Below are 13,237 nucleotides of genomic sequence, written 5' to 3' on the forward strand. Positions count from 1 at the left end.
GAAGTGTATTCCACATTGTTTTCTCTCTTGGCACCCACTTGAGCTCTGATTTCTGCACTCTTGGATTTCCTTCCTGTCAGGCACAAGCTGGAGAACCCCAATTACCGCTAGAAATGATATACTCTCTGAACACAGAGATAGACATCGTTGGCCTTCCCCATAGCATGCATGTCTTAGGCCCACATTCCTTGGATTAAGATTACAATCAAATCTATTCTCCACACCTGCACAGTGCAAAGTGTTACTGCATAAAACACATTAAAAACTTTGAGGCTCTTAGTCTGCAGCCTAGCCTGCTGCTACAGAGATGAGGGATGAATGATTGGTGATGGGAGATAAGTGATGATGTGTGATGAATGATGGGTCTATGAGTGATGAGTGATGAGTGGTGGGTGATGAGTCACGCACGATGAGTGACAGGTGATGAGTGATTGGTGGGTGATGAGTGATTGGTGATGAGAGATAAAGGGGTTCTAGATGAAATGCATGCAATATCCACTGGACCCTCATTACTATGGATTGTGTTTGTAAGTGTGGGTGTTTTGCGTGTGTGTTTTGAGTGTGTTTAGCATTTGTGATGGATGTGCATGATTGCAGGTACTAACTACTCAGGTTATAGGTATCAGACAATGACTTATATATAATTAGTCATTAAAACATTGGTTATATGAGCTGGTTATTACAACATAGCAGAAAATGGACACTGATCACGCTTGAGGCAAAGGCACATTTGATGCTGATAAGTTACTAGGTTTTTTTGCGGTGAATAGATTAATAATTGACTAAAAAACTGGTAAAACATTGATTTAAATATAGAATTATAAAAGATTCATGAGGACAGTTGCTTAAACATTAAAAAAAAAAAAAAAAACTGGGAAGGGGGCACAACCTTCCAACCTGCTTCTAAAAGCTCAAGTGTCTGTCCTTCCCCTTCATTCTTCTGGATCTCCTAATCGCAGTGTCCCACTCGCTCTTCTTTATGCATTCTACATAGAGGGAGCAGGTTACACACATCCATTCTTTTCCACTCCTTTCTCCCAGAGGCCTGGCAGCATTTGCCATTGCTCATCCATAACTCACAGAACTCTGCTTCTGACTCAGGCACCACTGTGCTTTCACTTCTTTAAAGGTTTTTTTTGTTTGCATTTTGTTTTGTTTTTTTCCAGGACCTCCTATTTCCTTCCTTGCTGAAACAGCAAGACCTGCTCTTAGTCCATTTCCTGGCACTTTTTACATTCTTTGTGTAAGTGAGGCTGCAGGCGAGTGCACGGTGCACTGTAACCCCCAACATGCTCATTCCCTTCTCCCTCTCCCTGCCTGTTTCTGGGAGGAAAGCTGTAGATTTTTAAATCCCCCTCCTTCTACCGTTCTTGAAATGAATGGGCCAGAGCTGTCATTTGTCAGTTGTCCTGATGGACACTGATTAACAGTACCAGAAGCCAACAATACGGAGTCAAAAACAAATGCTTAAAGCCCATTTACACCTGAAATAAAAAGTATGTCAAAGACAATTACAGTAATGTGTTATCATTATACTTTTCTCTTTCTTGTCCTGTTTATCTGATGTAAAATTAAGCCATCCCTGTGGGCTAGACAAATTGGGTAAATCCCCTTGCACAGAACAACAGTGTGTCAGCTCGACCTGCATTAATGTGCACTCCCTCTACCCAGACTGCGTTGTTACAAGTGACATTGTGAAATTGATCCAAACACACAACCACATTAGCTCAATAAGCAGTTTCTGCTTTGTCGAGCACCAATTCAATCAATGCCTCTTCTTGCTTGCACAACTAACGAACAACTGCAGGCAACACTCATCACCTGACGAAACAGCTGGCAAGACATGCAGTTGGCCTTGAGTCCTTCAGGGCTGGGGCCTAGGGACAGGAAGGAGCAGTGTGGGAATGCAGGAGCACCGCATGCTAAAGCCCCACCAGTGGTGATGGAAGCACCTGGTGCTGTGAAACCTAAGATAGAGGAGAGACTCCAACAGATTCTGGGAATGGCAACTTCCATCTCAGTTTATATATATATATATATATATATATATATATATATATATATATATATATATATATATATATATATATATATATATATATATATAGAGAGAGAGAGAGAGAGAGAGAGAGAGAGAGAGAGAGAGAGAGAGAGAGAGAGAGAGAGAGCGAGCGAGAGAGAGAGAGAGAGAGCGAGAGAGATCTACAGATCTATGTGGCTCTCTCTTCAATATGTCAATGATGTAAAAAAAAAACAAAACACAAAAATAAAATCATAATTCATTACTCATATCCATACAACATCTGCATCTTGTGATGGGAGTTCAAATTGTTTGAAGTTTTCACTGTCAACTCTGAAAGTCAAAAATAACATATAACAGCATCACATCAATCTAGCAATACAACCTTTCTGTTTTCTTCTGTCCCAAAGAGAGGAGCGCTCTAAAAGAGAAACCCAGCTTTGTTCTGTCACCTTAACTGATATGATATCAGTGCTATCAGTGGAGAATTATATCAGACATTTTGAAGGACATTTCTCATTCTTTCGTCTAAGAAGATGAAATGCCCTTTTTTTGTCATTTCTTTCTGTCATCAGCTAGTTCAGTCTGAACCTTCCTCACCCTAAACAAGCTCCTCAACGAAGATTTACAAAACACCTCAGGAAGTCCCATTTGTTGGAAGCTTCCCTTTGTTGGGAGCTGCATGAGTTGGTGTAGCCTGACTCCCAGCTCCCAGTCCACATGGTTTTGTTTGAATTTTTTTTTCTTTTTCTTTTTTTTTTAATGTATCTTGATCCCGTCGCCGTCCCTTGGGCATACTCATTGACTTTCCCCAATGCTTGATGTCAACAGGAAAGCAGGATTAGTGTAGCCTGGAGGTCGGAACAACAAAGGCGTAATTAAAGAGCCTTCTGCTCCAGAGGCTCATAGTGACAGTGCGGTCCATCAGTAACATTACCAGACCATAATTGGCTAAACAGCTGCCCAGAGACTCTCGGCCGTGTTCCTCATCCATTAGTTATGATTTTTTTCCCCTCCCAAGTCTTCAAACTGAGCTGCAATATGCCACCTACTGTGTGGCTGCAGACTCAACTGATTACAAGCATGGCTGGCTCAGAATCACATTTTTTTATGAGCATAACCAAACCATTCATATGCGTACAGTCACGCACACATAGGCAAATTCACACCCAAGGGTGGCTTGCTATAGAATTTTACTCATAATTATTTATAATTAACTCTAAACCATTAGAGGTTTAGGTAAAGTCATCAGCTTCCTATATTGTATTAATTTCCCTTCCATGGGGGCAGTACACTGTGTCATGGTATGAGTTTATATTTTTACAACAATTAAAAAATGTATCCCTGCCCCCGTTTTCATGATTTTATACTGATGAATGTCAGAGCAGACGAATGGTCATATAGAACTCATGGAGGGCATTATGACATTTATCTCATCTGAAACCCTCCAACAATCTCATTTGTGAAGATGAGGTCCACCTGCTCTTCCTGCTACACATCATAAACACCATCTTTTGCCATCTTTTCCATTACTGACGCTGGACTGTGAACCATCCCAAAAAGTATGCTTTCCCACCTAGACTATATGTCAATTTTCAACAGCTGCCTGCTTATGAACAGCTGTTTATTAAATTCTCTGTTTACATTTGTGAATAACACTGCTGCACATCCAGCCAAGCACAGTGGCAGGCGAGAATCTCTGGCTACAAAAACAGGCCTTGGACCTCTGCAGATACAGAATTACCTGATTTAATCTCCGACATCGTGTGAAAGACCTAAACAAATAAACAGTGCAAGCTGATCTGCGCTCTGGTTCTGCTTGTCTGCTGCTCACCACGTTGCCAAGGAAACAAGAGTAGGCCCACGTGGGAATTGAGTCTTGGCGATGAAGAAGTGTGTGGAGGTGAAGGGGCTGCATTTGTGTGTGCACATGTGTGTGTGTGTGTGTGTGTGTGTGTGTGAGCGAGAGAGAGCGCGCGCCCATCTGTGTCCACCATTTCACACGTCAAATGAACCTACACATCAGGGGGTCGACAGCAGAGTTTCATAGTGCCACTCTGAGGTTGCTGTTCCATCACCCGCGTGTCTGAGTGTTTGTGAGCCTGAGTACTTGCAGGTCAGAGCTTTTGAGTGCTCATGTGAGTGTTTGTAGATCTGAGTGTACAAGTGCTCATGGGTCTGAGTGTTCATGCATCTGAGTGCTTGTAGGACCGAGCGTTCGAGTAACCAAGCGTCACAGCTCTCCACATCCCCCCTCCCCCGCTTACATCAAGTGTCTGAGCATTCACATGTCCAAGCATTTGCACATCTGAGCATTTGGGCATCCTAGTGCTCGCACATCGGAGCAATGGTAAGCATGCAGCTGACTCACAACGCTCACTCACAAACTGAGAAAAAAAGCACCTTTGCTTTCCAGCGGCAGCTTTTCTAACCAGGGCCCACACAACCCACCTCCTGCACCCTGCACTCCTCTGTCTTTTGCATGGGGTTTTGAAGAGCCTCTCTCACGTTAATACTCCGAAGTGTAACAGATCAAGATTTCTCTGCTATCAAAGAAGTGGTAACGCTGCACAATGAAACTGAAAATCAACCAAAAAAAAAAAAGCAAGAAAGTGTTTTGATACTGATCAAACAATCAGTTACCCAGTGCCCACATTTAAACATTAGATATATACTAATGTAAGCAGAACAAATCCAAGGGGACAACTCACTTAAACCACTGATTTACTCCTGCAGTCTCCTATAGGCAGGATTCATTATGCACTTACTGTAAGTAATCCTTCAGTACTGTATGGGCTTCATCATATTATTTCATGTTATTATATTTTGGTGGCAAAGTTCTACCGAATTACTTTCAGACTTACAATAGGAACTGAGAATAATTTCAGAAGTGATCTTAGATTTTTTTCTTTTCGTTATTATTTTAGTTTTTTGAATATAGAAAATCACTTTGATCCTGGTGTCATGGCTTTCAGAAATGCTGGCAATGTCATCAGTGAAACACTGTTCTGCCCATTTATTTGTATTTCTATGCATATATGCATGCATGTGTGTGTGTGTGTGTGTGTGTGTGTGTGTGTGTGTGTGTGTGTGTGTGTGTGTGTGTGTGTGTGTGTGTGTGTGTGTGTGTGTGTGTGTGTGTGTGTGTGTGTGGGTGTGTGTGTTTCCTCTGAGAAGTTACACAGTGAGCAGGAATGGCGAGGTGACCTATGCACCTGTGTTAATTCATTCCGTGCCTAACAGGGACTCAACACTCACAACTAGTGGCTCCTAAATTGCACAAAGCTGCTGCCATGCCTGAGATGAATCTTAAAACGAGGAGGCAAAAGTTACTGAATAGAGCCTCTGAAATAGCAAAATAAAAGGCTGCAGAGAGAGGCTTGGGGCCTTCTGGTCAAGATAAACAAGTTAATGAAATTCTTTTGAAGCAGAATGTGCAAGTATTAAAAAAACCCTCCTGTGATTGTGAATTTCACATCTACACTACACTACACTATCTACAGCACCCGCCCCAGCTCACCCATGCCCACAGGACATGGCTTTTTCAGCATAATATGGTAGCTGTGCCCCCCATGTCTCAGCCCTGCAGTCCTCTTCTTTTTCCCCCTCTCCTGCATTTCCTGCTTGGCAGCACATCAGCCCAAGGAGGCAAGCATAAACAACAGAAGCAGCAAGGTGGTTGTCTGCACTGTACCACTGCGTACGCCCCAGCCCGGCCCCCAAACCCACTCAGTCCCTGGGCATATTTCCTCTAGCTTTGATTCGAGGCCTCAGGGAAGGCGAAATCATAACAAAATCCTACATTCTGTAAAAAGAACGAAATAAGGACAACAAGCAGACAGAAAATACCAAGTCTAAGTGCTTTAGGTACTTATGCTGTGAAACATACAAGTGAGTAGGTGATCTGCAGCGTTCCATTGATGTGGTATGTCCACACATATCTTAGTTTAAAAGCCTGGCTCTCTCTCTCTCTCTCTCTCTCTCTCTCTCACACACACACACACACACATTCTCTCTCTCTCTCCCCCTGTCTCTTTCCCCATCTCCCTTTTTTTCTCACATGTACATACACACACATACACAGTGCTAGCAGATCAGAAATGCAGGCAGGTAAATATGTGGAATATGAAATACCTAATTGTGTGGCAGTAAACCTTGTAATATGGGCTTATGGTCATTTGAAAAACATCAATCAAAAAGCAACATCATACAGTATATCCACCACAGACAGTACACAGATGACAGTGTTGCACACACACACACACACACACACACACACACACACACACACACACACACACACACACACACACACACACAAACACACACACAGAAAATATTACGTGTCAACTTAAACAAAAAATAATAATAAACATGTAGTGCTACCCTTTACCCTTGAAAAATGGTCACATTGTGAAACCATATTCAAATAGACTAAAAGCACAGAATTGATGTGACTTACAGGGCTGTGTCTGTGAGGAATGTAAAAGATAGAATAGATTTGCCGATAAGGATCTGTTCTAATCTTAAAGCACCCCACCTAAATCAACAGCCAAAAGACCCAACATGCATTTGTATTCAGGGTCTGGGACATATAGAGCCAAGAGGAGTGAAGATTATCAATGAGGCATCTGAAACAAGGACAAATGCTGACATGTGCCTATTGTTCTGTTCTCTCAGGAATAGAGCATTCATGAAGAGGCCACCTAAACTCTCCTGTCTCACAGGGCTCTTCAACAATCAAAAGTGGAATCCTGCCAATTATTATAGCATCAATACCTAGCAAAGCAAACATCCAACTTTATGCACAAGTGTGTACAGTGACAAGCTTCAAGCTTGATTGATTTAAGCTGTGATTTCAAACTGCCAAAGACCCAATCTATTGGCCCTCTGTTTTAACTTGGACTGGAGCAGGACTTTAATTGCCATCCTTCTCTTTCCTGTCCACATTACAGACTCTCATGCCCAGAGTATTGGGGAGAAAATGAGGGCTGATCGATCCTATTCTGTGATGAATGGCACTGCACTGTGATGCTAGAGATTTTTCTCAAGCCATCAGCACTAAGGTAAAGGTTTATTTCTATCAATTAGCCCACCGACTCACAAGCCCTGCATTATGTGTTTAGCAGCAGTGACATTGCAGTGATGCTCAGCCACTTCGGGGTGTAAAACTGGACTGTCTGTCCAACTTGGAGAGCAGTGCGGCGCTAAGCTGTGGGATGGCTGTCCACCCCAGGCACCAGTGGCCCAAGGCCAGGCCAGGCGACTCTGCTATGGGCAGGCCAAGCAGACAGTGTGTTTGGCTAATGTGACAAGCTTGTCATCTGAATCCAGTTAGCTTAAGTCCAAGTGATCACTGACCCCCCTGCTGTCCCGGAAGATGCGGCGATTAGCTGGGCCACCACGGCTAGTAATGTGGTTGATGAGGCATCAAAGGCCACCGCCATCCCCGCTGACAGCTCCTTACACAAGGATGATCAATAATTAGCACACTTCATTCACAATAGCTAACTAGCATAATTAATTTGAGTTTGTAGATATGTTTTATCTAATTTTTCAAGCCGCAATGGAGCTACTCACCTTGCTGATTCTCAAAGCAGGTTGGCCATTTTTGCCCCATGACCCTTCTCAGAGGGAAGTGCGCACTTGCTTTGACATGGTGTGTCTGTGGGCTGGTATTTCCTCTGTGGTGAACACCACAGCTTGGTGCAGGTCAGGGCAAAGGAACTGAGCAGTGTAGAGGGCCCCACCCTGCTGCAGCAAAGCTCAGAAACAGCCAGAGGAAGACTGGAGCTCTGATCCCACCACTCCTCTCACTCTTCTCATTCAGCCACAGCTTTGCATACGTCACAGCATTCCCCAACCCCCCTCTCCCTCCTACAGGATTATTAGGTCTTTATGGACACACTCTGCTTCTGCATGAAAAAGCACTGATTCAACCTCACCCAAAATCCATTTTGGAGCTGCACACATAGAAAACGTTTTTAGCATGCACTGCCAAACACCAGACAGTGTTATGCCTGAGAGAGAAGCGAGACCCGCATGGGGAAAGGGGCTTCAGCTTAGATGTGTCTCTCCTTCCAGGTTTCCACAGCTGGAAGTGCGTGACTTCTGACAGCCATCCTGAGCCTCTCTGCACTGGGGAGACAGTGAGCAGTTCAGCCCATCTCACCCTGCACCACCGTGCAGAGTGGGCGTGTATGTGGTGCTGCAGTCATCTCGTCCAGCGGCGAGGAAGGACAACCAGCAACAGGGTGGGAATAACTAAGCAGCCAAACGACAGCACAAATGCTGACATGTGATTCCCAACGGTTCAATCATCTGCATCTACTGAGAGAATTGTAAATTCAACAGTTATGAAGGAACTTGTGTAAGGAATGAGAGCACATCTTACTGCAAGTGGAAGAATAGAAGTGCAGTAAGTAAGAACAAAAGCCATGTAACACCAAATAACCTCTTACACCATTTCCATTCACAGACATATTGTTTAGTCCTACCTGTGACACCACGTAAGGGAAACGAGAAACAATGGCATTTGCAGTCAGACAGTGTCGAGAGCGAGATGGCTGCTGCAAACAGGTGGAGGTCTCTCGCGCTGGGTGCATGTGAGCCTGGACTGCACCACAAGAATGACAGCAATCTATTACTGAGGCTAATGACCATGCTGGGGAAATCGGCTCTTTGCACAATCCGTCCATCCTGCCGCCTACACAAGCAGCACTCAGACAGGTCTATCTGTGCAGACACTAAGGGTATGCACCCACCCACCCCCTGCCATCACTTTATACACACAGGACATCCACCACTCTACTTATCCAATAATAAAGCCCAAACAAAATGCCGTCCACACAGCCTTACTGAAGACAGCCATGGCAACATAAGGAGTCTGGGGGCAGGCAGTATTTAGCAGCATCTGCATTATCTATTTTCTAAAAATAGGTATTTCTATATTCTGATAGAAAATTCAAGGGGCCACAAGATAATTTATATAGCATTTAGAATGGTATTGTAACTGTGTGAATGAACTGTGGAGTCCTGCATGGCAGAGACAGTGCCTGTATTCCCCAGGGGAGCTCTGTGGCAACCTTGCTGCTGCAAACAGCTGCTGGATCACTGCAGCAGAAGCTAGCGAAGAGCACCATGAACACTACTGACAGAGAGAGGAGCTATTCCTGGATGGCCCTCATCTACACCAGCAACTGCTCTACATAGTTTGATGTCTGTTGCAAACAATAATAATGAAGTTGGGGTGCATTTTTTTAAGCATTTCTTAATGCAATTACATACTTAAAAAGAAAAATATGAAAACTTCAGCGAATGTGTTATCTAATCTATTTATTATTATTAATTCTCTAAAAGGCACTTAAGAACTACTAGTCAGCAACTACATAAGATAATTAATCAAAGGTAGATTACAAGAACCTCCTTTCATAAGAATTTTCTTTGATTTAAAGCCTAATTAAGTTTGACTATATTTCACACTCACTGCACAGAAGTGGCAGCATTTGGCTTGAAAGAAAACAATGTGATTACTTAGGTTTTAACAAAGATTCATTTCTGGAGCAACTGAAGTACAGCACAAAAAGTCAAGATAACCTAAATGTTGTCTAACATAAAACTAAACCACAATTTGACACCATTAATACAGTCATCACACTACTTAAATGCATGTGTTATCAGGATGCCATGATGCTCATGATGCAATGACAACACAGCGTCCAGTATCATGTCATGTAAGAGAAAGCACTCTATTCAAAATATATTTTGACGCATGTGCTATCATGTCAAAACATTCACCACTGCACACCGAATTTCGATACATCGCTGCATAAAGATTCTTCTTGTGCAATTAAGCAAAACACCACAACACATTTCCATAATTGCAATATCTCAGAGATCTCCCCCTGGGCTATATTCAGCAGTGTGAGTCACTCCCTCACTCTCACTACCCGCATTCTGACAAGGCTAGGCCTCGGCTATTTAAGATGAACAGAAAATATCTTAATAAACAAGAACCAACAAATACATAAACAAATGCAGCATGTGATCAGAAGAATTATACAACAACATGTGACACATTGTGAAAGCTACTGTCCCATATAGAGCTGGAGCAGCAGGTGGAGAAAATGACAGCACAGGAAAGACCAGTGAGTCAGCAGTGTGTTTCTTTTCTGTGCTGTGGGTTTGAGATGCAGTTTTACTGGATGGTTGAGACAGGGGGTGTTGAGAGCACAGTCTGGCAGGAGGAGCTCTCTCCACACTGTACATGACTGCCCAGGCACGGTGACACATACATAGACACATAACAATTCTGCTGTTCCACACACCCCTTTTGCTTTCACATCGTGGGCCTCTCTCTTTCTCTTTCTCTCTATCTTTCACTTCCCATGACCTTTATCCCTTCACACACTGCCCTGACACACGCCGACAATCACACTGACTGTGCTACCTCACACCCACGCACCTGTTGGAGAAAATGGGCAGACCTGAGCCACCCCCCCCCCTGCCATCTCTTTGCAATGCCATCTTTCCGGTTTGTCACGCATCCTGAAGCATAGCGATCTCTGCCCAGGGCCACAGCCGCAGGAATTGGATTTATTAGGAGAAGGTGTGGGCTGGTGAGACACTGCTGCTCCTTCCCATTTCTGCACCTCCTCACCTCCCCACCTCTAACAACAGAATATCTCCCCACCTCCTCCCCTCCCCACCTCCTCACGTCATCAATAGAATATCTCCCCACCTCCCCACCACCCCACATACTCACCTTCCCATCTCCTCACCTCCTCCACCTCACCATTTTAGTGAATAGTGTCAGAATATCTATACATAAAATTATCTTATTTATAATGAACAAAGTTTGTGCTATATTATATACTGTTTACACCAAAATGTACATGCGTTTTCAGTACCACATTCTAAACACTGCATTCACAAACCAGAATGAAAAACTCAGTCCACTGATAGAGAGAGGAACTATGAAAAGCTTTGCCAAACCATTGCTCTCATTAAAGCAGCCACGCTTCAATGCTTGACCATTTGAAGGTCTTTCTGAAAAGAGGTATAAAACATCACGTAGAATGATTATTTATTAGCTGAGCTGAGAACAGTGGGAGAAAATCCAAAAAAACTAAAACAAAGCAGTTCAGAAGTAAATAACTGTCAGAAATCTTTAGCCAGGAAGCATTAGAATTCTGTTAATTGCAGCTCCAGTCTGGTTGAGTTATGAGTGTTTGAGGAGGTGATTAAATAAATAAATAAACCCACAGGATAAAAATGGCCCTCCAAAAAGGCAGGCACACATGTTTATATTAAAAGACCATTTGTGAGTCACTGATAATGAATTAGTTATTGATACAGCAACAGTGTACAGGGGCATTGTGATGTTTACCACTTAACTCTGAGCACTGTCCATCATACATGAAGAGGAATGATTCAGGAGAACAGAGCAGACAATTAACTGTAATATCACAAAACAAAAAACATTAAAAAATATTTGATTTTGATCCTGTACCTATGCTGCATGACAATGAACATTAGAAACAAATACAGTGACGTTAAATGTCTTTTCAGGGCACATTTAATATGTCTGATATTCCCAACTATATTTATATACTGAGTGATGTCAGAGGCTTTAGGATTGACTGTCAAATTTTGTTCCAGAAGAAAGACCATCTGGGTCATTTTCTCATGGTGTTATAAAAAACACTGAAGAGCTGTTGCCATCTATGACCCTTTTGGCCATGTCACACTTACTGTCAGAAACATGTCTCAATGTTTCTATCAGCTAGTTGTACAACTATATTGCTGTTGTAGTACAAAATATATGAATGAGAGTCCCAATATTTGAGGAAAACTCATTATGTGTTCAGAAGGAACTAATTAATTAATGAACACGTAAACACATGAACACACACTTTTGGATGAAGTGAATGAATCTGCATCTCATGGAACACTGCGGACACATGGACCTTTTCTTAATGGACTAAAAAGTCTAAAACCCTGCATTTCAAGATGTCACAGGAAAGCACTGAAGCATAGGCAATTTTACGACCAATTCAATTACTTTGTTTACGTGAGAATTACTGTTGCATTCAATGTGTTTAATCAAAGTCAAATTGAATTGCATAAAACATTTCATGCACAAAGATAGTTTAAAGAGCTTTCCATAACAAAAAAAAAGAGGAAAAGGTATAAAAAAAATCAGATAAAATATATGTATTAAAGAAAAGAAACGAGTAAAAACACTCCAAAAACAAAGGAGGTGAATTACAAGAGAGGATTTAGCTCCAGACAAAATCTCCAATCCCGACATTCAATGAAGCTACAGCTACAAAGCACTATGTAAGTCCCAGTTAAGCGCATGCTGGGGAGCGACACTCGTCCAGGCTGCCATGACCACTCACTTTGCTCACTGGAGTAGAATTAGCCTTTTTCATCATCAAGGTACTCTTAGAAAGACTTCAGGAGAGAGACTAAGTTGTCACTAACCTTAGGTAAGACCCCCAGCAAAGCTTTTTGCTTTGTAGCCTGTGAAAGCAATCTCTCACCATCTGCTCTATTCCATAGAGGGGGGCTGGAATTCCATCGTAGAGTACCATGTGAGCCACTTTCTCTTTTCATCTTATAGTGATAGAGAGGCTTAGTATGCACAACATTCCATGCTGTGTTAATACTGAGAGACACGTTGTTAGCCTTTGATTCCGTTATGTTCCAGTTAGTGAAAGGGAGAGAAAGTGGATGAAAGCACATAAGTCTACACACCTTTCAGTGAGCACCCAGCCCCTTCACTGAGAAAGAGGGATAGCCAAGCAGATAGAGTTGTTTGCACAGCAATAAAAACAAATGCTGAACTTTATTTGATATAGGATGAAATGCTTGCGACACAGACAGAGTCACTCTGAGAGAAGCTGGATTGGCTTTTTGAAATTACTGCACACTCTCACAGCCCAGTGGAGCAGTGAACTTGGGTGCATTGAAAATACAGTCAAGTATTTAGACTGGAACGGAACCTCATTTGGGTATATTCCGAATTGAGAGGGCAGACTTTTTAAATGTTATTTCTTCCACAGTCACTTTTTCATTAGGAGCCTTAGCAGGAGACTGCCTGCCCCGTTATGTGTCTCCATGGGTCTTACTCTCATGCAGGGTCCAATCCCCAGCCTGTACAGGCCTCACTGCTGCCTCACTTGATTAGCCCCGCATAGTCTGCACATGTGT

At 42.8% G+C, this 13,237-nt stretch overlaps 1 protein-coding gene across 1 annotated transcript in view; it reads right to left on the reverse strand.

The window, feature by feature from the left end:
• csmd2 (CUB and Sushi multiple domains 2) overlaps positions 1 to 13,237 on the reverse strand; it is a 192,593-nt gene that overhangs the window by 136,805 nt on the left and 42,551 nt on the right.

Source organism: Electrophorus electricus, chromosome 8 (assembly GCF_013358815.1).
Source record: "Electrophorus electricus isolate fEleEle1 chromosome 8, fEleEle1.pri, whole genome shotgun sequence".
NCBI lineage: Eukaryota > Metazoa > Chordata > Actinopteri > Gymnotiformes > Gymnotidae > Electrophorus > Electrophorus electricus.